Source organism: Acanthopagrus latus, chromosome 21, assembly GCF_904848185.1.
Source record: "Acanthopagrus latus isolate v.2019 chromosome 21, fAcaLat1.1, whole genome shotgun sequence".
Lineage (NCBI taxonomy): Eukaryota > Metazoa > Chordata > Actinopteri > Spariformes > Sparidae > Acanthopagrus > Acanthopagrus latus.
In genome coordinates this window covers 12,507,373-12,518,395 of record NC_051059.1, presented here as the reverse complement: position 1 = coordinate 12,518,395, position 11,023 = coordinate 12,507,373, and the positions used below count along the sequence as shown (strand labels likewise).

Sequence of the window (11,023 nt, the reverse complement as noted above, 5' to 3'; positions counted from 1 at the left end):
CACAGACCACATTCGCTTGCTTTCACAGTAACACTAAACACGTTTGTTGTGTTGTTACAGATATACTGTTGCTTTTTATACCACAAGGGGGCGCTGTTGAATGAGACAGGTCATAGTTAACACGCTGTTTGTACAGAGGTCAGAGCGTAACGAGATGGCAACTGTGTACGATACGACGCTGCTACTGAGAACTATGTTACAATATAAGTTGTTGAAGTAAACGGCAATTGTTTAATTAAATCATTTTAGCCAGAGTATTATCTGGCACGCTCGAGATACAGTAAGTCGCACATGTCCTACGCGTCTCTCCTATTTTCATTCCTATCCTCTCCTTTATCCACCATCCTCCTTTGTCATTTCCTTTCCCCTGCCCTGTTTTCTCTCCCCTTTCCTTTTCCTTATCGTTTTCTTTTGTTCCTTCTCTACTCTCATTTTCTGTCATTTCATCTCCTTTAGTATCCTTTCCTTTCCTCTGTTTTTTCCTTTCCTTTCCTTTCTTTCCTTTCCTTTCCTTTCCTTTCCTTTCCTTTCCTTTCCTTTCCTTTCCTTTCAATTTTTCCCATTTCTTCTCTTCTCCATTCTCTTTCTTTCTTTCTTTCTTTTCTTCCTTTCCTTTGCTTCCCTCTCCTCTCCGGGCCTTCCTTTTCCTCATATTTTCCTTTCTTCCTCTCATCTCCTTCCCTTCCTTTCCTTTTCTCCCTTTCCTGTTTTTTCCTCTCCTCTCCTTTATCTCCCTCTCCCCTTCCACTTTCCCTCATCTTTTCCACTCCTCCTGCCTCTCCCCACACTCTGTTCTCCTCACCTCTTCTCCTTCTCTCTTCTTCTTTTTTTTTTCATTTGACCTCCCCTGCTCCCTTCCATCTCTATCTCCTCCCCTCCTCTCCTCCTCCTCCTCATCACCCAGCACCGATAACAACTGAGGGCTGTCTTTAGTCAAACACAGCGCGCGCTGTTCTCTGCCCCCCCCCCCCCCCCCCCCCCCGTTATCAGTCTCCGTCATGGAGGTCCCACTCTAATGAAATTCCCTCTGCGATCACACTGACGATCTACAGGCAGCGTTTGTCTGGAGACCACATCTGGGGAGTCTCTGAGGGCATAAAAAGGAAAAAGCAGCTCTAATCTGATTATAAAAAATGTTACCTGTAATCTGCCCCAATCTGGAATGTGTTACTCAGACAAACGCATTCAGGAGATTACAAAACTTTTTTTTTTTTTAAATTAAAAACACCTCACGGATAAGCTCAAAATTATACATATCTATTCAGGGTCATTGCAGAGTTGTGTTGCAGAGATATATATGTTGAAGTCAGTATGCTCACCAACTAGTTCCTCTTGGTGGAGCGATAGTCTGATCTGAATGATTCCCTGGTGTTAGTGCGCTAATACAACCACTACCTGCATGATTAACTGAGTTACAGCTAACTGCAGCTACAGTTACCAGCAGTTAGGGGCTACTCTGACCTACTCCTGCAATTATACTTATATGCGTCCACTTCCATGTTTGAACAGACCTATTCGAAGCAGGTGGCACACATCCGAGAAACAAAGGTACCACATCGTTAATCAGCCTTGGTTCCGAGAGTTTTCTTTCAAATAAGCCAGAGCTGTCAAAAGTATTTCAACTGAAACTTGGAGAGAATCAGGGATGAATCCCCAGTACAGAGTTTAACCCGACACATAAACACGGTGACTCTGAGCAGTTGTAGGCCGTGAGTGATTGCCCCTTCGACCTCACACTGCAGTCAGTTTCAACAGACTCTTGTGCTCTGTGCAGACAGCCTTGATTTACTCGCATGACACAAGAAATGATACAAATTGCATTTCACTTTTAAGCTTCTTGGAAGAGTCAGATCTTCCTAATCGTCTCCAGACGTAAGTCAGATTTAAAAAAAAACAAAAAAAAAAAACAGCCCACTTTCTTGTCTTCTCCCACCTCCCAGATCACGACTTCACCATCACGACTTACTCTGTGGTTTTTTCTCAGAGAGGGGAAGAGTGCAAAAGAGAGTCAACATCTTACTTAAGATTCAACATGTGTGTTTAAGAAGGGTACGTCGACCTGAACGGTATTGTCATAAAGGCCTGTCAAAGCAGAGATGGAGGTGAAGCAAACATCTCATTCAGCTGACTCTCAAGTGAATCCTCTGTGGTTGGGAAATGGAGAACAATAGCTGTATGTGAAGTCGAGGACCTCGCTGTCCTCTTTCCGCAGCAGGTGCTCGCGTATCAATTATCAGTGGTTGTTTCTTCAGTCTGCGTCTCCAGGAGGGCTTTTTTATTTTGGTGTTTAATCTGAGGATGTCCCCGCTGAGGGAAAATAAATGATAAAAGGTATCGCTTGGATTTCTGTCCACTTGGCCTCTCCTTGTCTCGCCTGCGTCTGAGCGTGGAGGCGAACTTTGATGTCGGCCAGCCGTGTTGGGGTCTGGTGTTCATGAGAGGGGGCCTCTGTTTTCTTCTGCCAGACACTCAGACCACAGGACCCTCACTGGGCCGGGCAGCACACAAGGTCAGAGGGAGTCCATGCAAATATTGACCTATCACTAGAGGCACACTCCTTTGGAATCTGATATGAAAACATGTGCATTACATGCATATGTCTGTTTTTTTTTTTTTTTTAAGATATCACATGAGCATGTAACATAACAACTTAAATCCTCTTTATCTTCATCAGGTCCACATTTATCACTTTCTGTGATCAGCGGCCACAGCCTTATAAATCAGTAGCATGATTATGAGGGTGTAATAAAATTATTCAGTTGACATTACACAGCAGTACTTATCTAAAGGTTGCTAGCATTAGCAAGCATTAGCAAGCATTAGCTCCTGATCTCACCAAACCAAGTAAGGCTAAAGGGCCCAGAGCTCATGGTAACTGGAGAGCCAGGTGATTACTATTGATTGAACTTTGATTAAAAAAAAAAAAAAAACAAAGTATCTATAATTTTATTATATTGTTTTGTCATCACTTTTCCTCTGTCTTTTTTGTGATATTGGCTGTTTTATGGCTTTTATTCCTTTTACTTGTAATGACTTATACTGTGTTTTTGTTGTCTGACTGTAGAGTGTTTTTTTAATATTGTCTTCTGAGTTTCCTGTTCTTGCTTGTTTGTCAAAGCACTTTGCAAACTCTGTTTTTAAAGGCGCTTCACTGATACAGTGTTGCATTGTTATCATTGTTATCATTATTATAATAAATACGAGTAACAACTTTATATACATGCACATTATGCATGGTCATTTGATCCATTTAATACTCTGTTGCCCACAATACACCTGGTTGCCTGTCGCAAACCAAGAGATGTAAGACCTTTTAAACATCAACACACATTCCTGTCAACATAAAAGCTATTTTATCTTCTTGGGAAATGTGTCTCTGTTTGACATGTGACTGCTGAGAAGTGTGGTGAAAAAAAACAAAAGAAAACACCACAGCAATGACCGCTCAGCGCCACAGATGTCGCCAAAATCAAAGCAACAGGAATCTGGAGATTACCACTTTGAACTTCAACCTCAATGCATCTGCTTTCATCCCGTCACACATGACTCGAATCAGTCCAGAGCCGGCGTTATCAGCAGCTGAAGCGTCCTCGGTCTGTCCTCGTCCACAGAGAGCTGCTCCATGAACAGTGGAGGCCTTGTCTCACAACCATCACAAGTGGTCAACAGCAACGCAGCCAAAGGTTTTGAACTCATTATCTGGCAGCAACCACCCGACATCATGTAACGTGGGAGTTCAGCAGAGGTGGTTAAGTGGTTATTCGATGTTGCGACTGATTTTTTCAAAGGAAGTCTCCTAATTTTCCAGATAGTGGCTGCCGGCCCACCGACTGATTGAAATAGAACAAAGAGAGCGGTGGAAAGATACGAGCAGTTTGCAGTTGTTACGTGCACATACTCCCTGGGAAATCATCTGAAGCCACGTTTATCACCATCAGACCAGAAGTCCCTTTGAGCTCCTTACACTTAAAGACTCAAACGGGGATGAAAGGTGGAAATTTCTCTGCCGTATTCCCACAATCTAAGATTTCAATCCTCAGCTTAGCAATGGTAGGCACTCCGGCGAGAGGAATGACGGGACTTTTGAGAGTGGGATCGGTGCGAGGGGGGGGATCACATAGCTCAAGTGCCTAAAATCTGACCTGCTGCTATAAACACCTCGTAGGGAGAAGGTCGGCAGGCCGCTTTCAGAGGGATTTAAACCCCCTCCGGCCCAACAGTTGCTGTTTCGGCACAAAATGGACGCGCTGTGTAGAGAACAGGTGGAGCGGCGATGACGTTACCACTACGAGATGCTAAAATGGAGTGCCATGTGCTCATGAGTGGTGACCTATTTCTCTGCACATCTGCGAGACACTCGAGCTACAGATAACGCTGCTCACAGGGAAGGCTCAATCAACAAATTAAAATCGATTCATCATCTGCTTACCATCAATGTCGATTAAAACTCAGATGAAGCTTTGTAGTCCACAAAACATTTGTGGAGATTCACAGCAAAAGCAAGCATTTTCCAAAACAATTCGAGTAGTTGGGGACTACACAAAATGTCCTCATACAGTTTGTCCAGCACGATTCAAGTCTCAAAAAGCCCCAACATCCCAAATTTATTTGGAAACAAGTTAGTTTACACCCTTTTTTAGGCAGAAATCTTCACCTTTGTTATATGCTAAAAGTGTTAGCATGTTAGCATAATTTTTTTGACTTCACCTGACTTTCCATGGACAGAGGGGTGAGTAGATTATGACATCATTGTCATTTTTGAATGAACTTTTTTCTCTACAAGCAACAAAAGAAAAACAAATGGACGTAAGCTTGACTTATACACAACTACAAGCTAGCAGCAACTTATGGGAGAGGAGCGTGTGAATGTAAACAGGATACGTCGCCGACTCTAATTCTATACACACACTCACTTAGCGCATGCCTTTCCCTGTAGAGTACACACACCTATGACATGGCCCTGTGGGCTGCCGGGCCTCCTGAAAGGTTAAATAAACTGGGATGATTAAATATCTCCCCGCGGTGAATAATTCACCAGCTCGATAAAGTTGATGCGAGTCAAGGGCTCAGAACTGGAGGCGAGCGGATTACACTTCCTGCTCACCCGTCACCGCTGCCTTGCACACACAAAGACACACGCTCGCTCACACAAGTTAAACATGTGTATAGGTGTTGGGCAACGGATCTTATATCTCAGGCACTTTAAACGTAAACACGTGATCTCAAGTGTTTCCTATTCATCATGTCATGGACGCAGGGAGGGATGAAGAGGACGGGGTACGGGTGTGATTTATTGACAGCCTCTTTATGACTCTCCCCACCTTCACTTCTATTAGACTATTAGACTATTGGTTTTTTTTCCCAAGGTAAAGTGAAGGAAACTGCCTCTCCTGAGATGAATGTGCGTTATCTTTTATCCTTTGACACTGACAAATTTGTTCCTGTCGCAAGGAAAAGGCTCGCCAGTGTAACCAGAGTGAACAGGTTAATGATTCACTGTGTTAGTCATTGTTATTTTATTAGTTCTTTTAGCAGCCTACTCTAATCCATTACAGCCCAGGAGCTGTATTCTGACAGTTTCTTCCATGAACATATTAAAAAGTCAATAGCTGTTTACTGGACATGTGAAACTGTGCGCCTACAGGAACAGTTGTGACGTTGGGAAGGTGACGTGTAACGATGCAAAATGACAAGCATAAATAGAAATGCGCTGAACTGAAGTAACAAGCCTGTTAAAATATGTGAGGAGTGGAAAGCATATTTGTGCCAGAGTGTAGGGAGTAAAAGTAAAAAAATAAATACTCAAGAAGAGTACATTTTCTCTTAATAACAGGTTGATTTATCTCGTTATCTACAGATAATGAGATTAATTTGTTTTCACAAAAACTATGGTTTTACACAGTGGTAATCACAAGACAAAGCAGCAAACAGGAGGATCGGGATCAGACAGGACCGCCTCTTTATTGAGTTCTCTGTCCTGATTGGAAAAATTTGGCCAGGGATACCATAAAAGTGTGTAAAATGAGACACAGGTTACTGACCAAACAATCTACAACAGTGATTACTCTTTGTATACCAAGCTATTTAACACTTATTTTATGAACAAAAGATGTCCTACGGCAGCTTTTATCATAATTAATTATTATGTTGTCTTGAGATAATGACATTTAAAAAGTAATTTTAAACCCTGGCCTTTATGGGCTTCCATACATTTTTCCTTCAGGCTTGCTTTCAAAACAAATGTCTTTGTGACAGAGGTTGTGTTGCTCATACTGCTTTTGACCACAGGGACCGCCAGAATCAACAAAATGAAAGTTCCTTGTAGCAGCTTTAACATCCCGCCCCCGGTCATGTCTGGCCATGCAGATGCTTTTGGTTTTATCTGTTGAGGCTTTTTGAGATTGTCATCTTGTTTGGATGTGGGAAAGACTACTATCTTACAAAGAAGTAGCCCCTATGAAACTGCAACAACATTTATTGCAGGTTCACTGCACATCAAGCGGTACGAGATGGGTCTTATTAAATCTTGGTCGCGATCTGTGTGATGAATGTGCGGGGACGAGAAAAAGCAAGCAGAGACATGTCATCAAGTTGTATCATCCATCTGCAGCGCTCTGTTGTTTTATGCGGTACTGGAAATGCTCTGTGTTTTTTCCTGTTCTTTGATTTGTAGCCGTGAATTGAAGGAACAGCTACATTGTGAAAACTGCCCTAAATGACATTTTGAGAATGTTGATGCAGGCTGCTGTTGATCCAGTAGGAGTTTGGATTACTGTTTTGGACTGACAAGGAAAGATTTCATCAACTTCATTTCTAATTTATCAACTTTTGTCTGTGACAACTCAATATTGCTCAGTGCTTGGGGCCTGAACTTACACATGGCTCCTGAAAAGACACATTATTGTCTTATTTTGACATCTTTCTCACTGAAATATTAAATGATTTCAGAATCTCTCGAATCGCTGGCAAGTTAAACCAAAACCGAACCCAAACCAAAAATGAGAATATAGGATTTTCAGTGTTTCTAGGTGAACAAACCCTTTGATCGATGTGTTTAATACATCTGTAACTGGTCTTCACTGTACAACAATGACCGGTCTGATTTAAATCCTCTGACACATCCTGTTACATTCAGATCTAAACCTGTTCAGACACACTGGAAACATTAAGGGATTGAGGCCTTTTTTTTTCCTGGAGAGGGTTCGAAAAAGCAAACGCCCACTCCAATCTGCATCTGCGGGTTGCTGGTTCACATCGAGGCAGCCGTCTAATGAGAAGCATTCCTGCCTGAGAGAGGAAAAGATGGCCGGGCTGCAAGTCCTTTAATTTTCAAGATTTGTTCCTTTGATTTGGCCTCCCCCTAATCACCCCACTCCGACGACAGCAGGTTCCCTCTTTGTGTGTGTGTGTGTGTGTGTGTGTGTGTGTGTGTGTGTGTGTGTGTGTGTGTGTGTGTGTGTGTGTGTGTGTGTGTGTGTGTGTGTGTGTGTGTGTGTGTGTGTGTGTGCGCGCGCGTGTGTGTGTGTGTGTAAGGGGAGGGGAAGGGGGATTCACGCACATGTGGTTTCGGGTAGTCTTCAAGAGCAGGCCACATGTTACTGGAGTTGCTATCTGCTTGGCAAAGGTGGTGCTGCGGATGAAATGTGATAGGTGGTGTTTTCTCTGCCTCTGTCCCACAGCGAGGAATGCAGACAGTTCGGTCAGGGGTCTGTCATTACTCCCGAACACAGAGAAAATCTAATGTTGTCATTACCAATGCTGATGACGTCTGGCTCCTGTATGCCATATCGTATGATCGCACACAGATCGATCCAGAGCCGAGCTGACGAACGTCTGGTGACGTAAAAAAAAAGAAGACCCATACACCTTTTTCCAAGGCTTCTAACTTCAAAAGGAAAGAAGAAGAAGAAGAAGAAGAAGAAGAAGAACTGAAATGTAGACATGTAAACAACAGCCCAGCCCAGCCCTGATGTCTACACATCATCTGTATATAAACACTTCATGGGATAAAATTCAAATGACATATATAGGCGACAAAAGTTTCTATTTTTAAGCAAAACATTTTTCCAGAAACACAAGTGGGTACGTCTCAGCGAGATGATTTTCTGACGACAAAGCCATTTTCTGTCTGTTTTTTATAACAAGACGTGGTGACATTTTCAAGGATTTTTTTCTTGCAACAAAAGCGTGCATGTTTTGGTGAGATGTCTATAAATTTTGCATCTGTTTTGCTGGGAACAAAATCAGGTACTCAAACCAAACCGTTGTGTTTTAATAACGCTAACCAAGTGTTATGCATACCTTTACCTCACCAGACCTGAACCACAATGCTGTCAAAATATAAAAGTGCAGGTGTAGAGATTCAACCTGTCTGTGGTTTGTAGGAAACGTATCACGCCAAAAGATTTATTGAGCGATTGGGTTGAAAACAAATCTGAGAGCATCTTTACTAGTAGTACTTGGGAGACACATCCAGTGTAGCTCCACATGGATGTTTCCAAATTGTTAGTAACATATGATGCGGTTCAAATGTCTCCTCAAGTAGGCCTTCTTTAAAGTAAAAGACAAAGTCCACGCTGTAAAGTCTCCTCGGTCCAACACTTAATCAAAGTGTCTCTGTGGCTGCACCAGATGTCTTGTGCATCAACTTATGCTTCATATCCTATAATTTTATCTGACGTATTTGGTATCTTTGGAAATTTTGAGATCCCCACAAGAATAAAAGCTTAATATCTTGGGTTTGGACAATGTGTGGCCACAAAACATCAGTTTAATATATACTCATGAACTGTCCCCTGATGAATGTATGCCAATAATAATAAACGATCACCAGGGTAAGAAATACAGTTATTATTAACTATTATTACTTTCACTGTATCACTGTATACTTTGGGGGTAAAATAACATCTGAACACATAAAATAATATGACACCATGCTGACATTTGTAAAAAAAATTATCTTAAAGGCAAACAGCTACAACAAACTTGTAAAACCCCCGCATTATACATTTTACATGACAAATGGAGATCTGGTTGAACCTCCACTTTTAACTTCTTAACAAAAAACATCTCTGATGTTCAATGCATTTTCAAAGTCTTTCTCTGCTGAGCTGCTCTATTTCAGACACTTTCCACAAACCCGCTCTGATTCTGTCCATCTTAGATTGTAAGCATCCTACATTTCCCAGAATGCAGTTTGCACAAGGTCGCTACACTCAGCTGTGGGCCACAGGTGCTTTCCCAATCAAGTCACACCAGTGGAGCTTGAAACGCAACACGTCCTGTGCGCTCGCATTGCATCAAGGTAAATTCTGTCTTCTACTTCCCCCCTGTTCAGTTGCTGAAAGCTCCCAACTACCTTCTTTGAAGATGCAGCTTCTGTCTGATTCTGAGCAAAGAAACTATTTAAATGTTGTGCTCATATGGCTGTTTTGCAAAGATGAAAGACAAAAGCATCACAGAGGAGCAATATGATGAGACAGGGAGGATGTGTCCACAGTACACTGCCAGACAAAACAATGTCGCCCCAAGGTGAGAAGCACTTACTGAGCTGTCAGTCATGATTTTCTCTTCGTTTTACGTCAGATGTTTACTTCAGTCCTTTGATACGGGACTGTAGATCTTTGAAAGCTCCAGCACAGCTACTAAATGGATGTTTATGTGAGACTGCTTTTATGTGAGAAAGATTTGTAGTGTATCAATAGGATTTCTCCTTTACCCCCCCCATTAAACACTCCAACTCTCAGGCTACTCACTAGCTTTTACTGCAGCTCTCAACTCTCTCGCATGGTCTTCATCTGCAGATAAAAGCTGCTCAGTGTCACAGATATGGATCTGTTCTCAAGCAAGTTCAACAGCATGGCACTTACAGACCTCCGAATAGGTGCTGGCTTAAAAATCCTATCATGAGGTCTGCATTTAATCCTCTGGGGAAAGACTCTGGACTTGTGTTGGAATTGTTTTGTCATCTGAGTAGAAGACGCAACTTTCCTTGTATATCTATCTAAAAAAAAAAAGTCGTAAAGGCAGCAAATGTTGTCCTCTTAGTTATTTCTGTGTGTTTTGGTCAAGTTTGAGCAAGTAGCGTCTCATTATGTCATCAGATCTGGAATATTTGGCAGCTGAAAAGATTCTCCGTAGCCTCTTTATTCAAACGTTTGTGTCTGGTTTCTTTGCCAAGATAAAGGCTTTACAGATTAAAGTGTGTCAGGCCTGAACTTGTTCTCAAAGTTTGTGTGTGGGGTTGAAACCTGAAATTTTGTCTTTACAGTTTAATCTCTGTAGGCGCAAACTGAAAGCAGTAGTCACTGAATTTTTGTATCAACTGTAAAAGTTGTGATGGTGACTATTAGCAGTTGTCTAGTTGTTTATAGAGCTTTTAATATGAAAATAACTGCCTGCCGAATCTGGAGACAAAACTCAATATAAGTGGCCCTTCGTCTGACTGTTCGCTGGTGCAGCTTCAAGTTGGAACAGGAAAATAACTTTGATTTGTGTTCAACAGACAGAGCTGCAGTTTTTAAAGACATCAAGCTTAATTTATGGCATATTTCAAGGACGTTACTTCATATCCAACAAAAAAAAAATAGGACTTTATTTTCCTACTTGACGACTAATGTTTAGCAAAAAGCATTGTCCATCTGGATTAAAATACTAAAAAACTCTGACATTCACTTCTGCAGTCTCATAAAATCAGACTTTTTGGAAGGAACATCAGCCTCCTCAACCAAACAAATGACAGTCAATCTATCCAAGCTGCTTTGTCAACTGAATTTGCCAGAGAAGTTCTTCCACCAAACACAGAGTAGTGGCAATTTTACCAATCTCTGGGTCAGCACTCGGTGTTTGGTGCTTGGTGTAGCAGCCGGCAGAGCGAGACTCCTGCGGGTCAGAGGCCTCGGAGCTGTGGAACAGATACACACGATTAACTCAGGCTACTTCAGATTAGTCGCCTTTTGAAGTTCAAGTTCCTTTTTTGTGACATTTTCTTTTGGAGACCAGCGATGCCCTGTAACTCGAGACG

At 42.0% G+C, this 11,023-nt stretch overlaps 1 long non-coding RNA gene across 1 annotated transcript; it reads left to right on the top strand.

Annotated features, from left to right (window-relative positions):
- Window positions 1-9,236: 9,236 nt before the first annotated feature.
- Window positions 9,237-9,921, top strand: LOC119011460. Its single transcript, XR_005072200.1, has 3 exons — window positions 9,237-9,304; window positions 9,440-9,531; window positions 9,804-9,921. It is a non-coding gene; the product is annotated as an uncharacterized LOC119011460 (long non-coding RNA).
- Window positions 9,922-11,023: the final 1,102 nt, after the last annotated feature.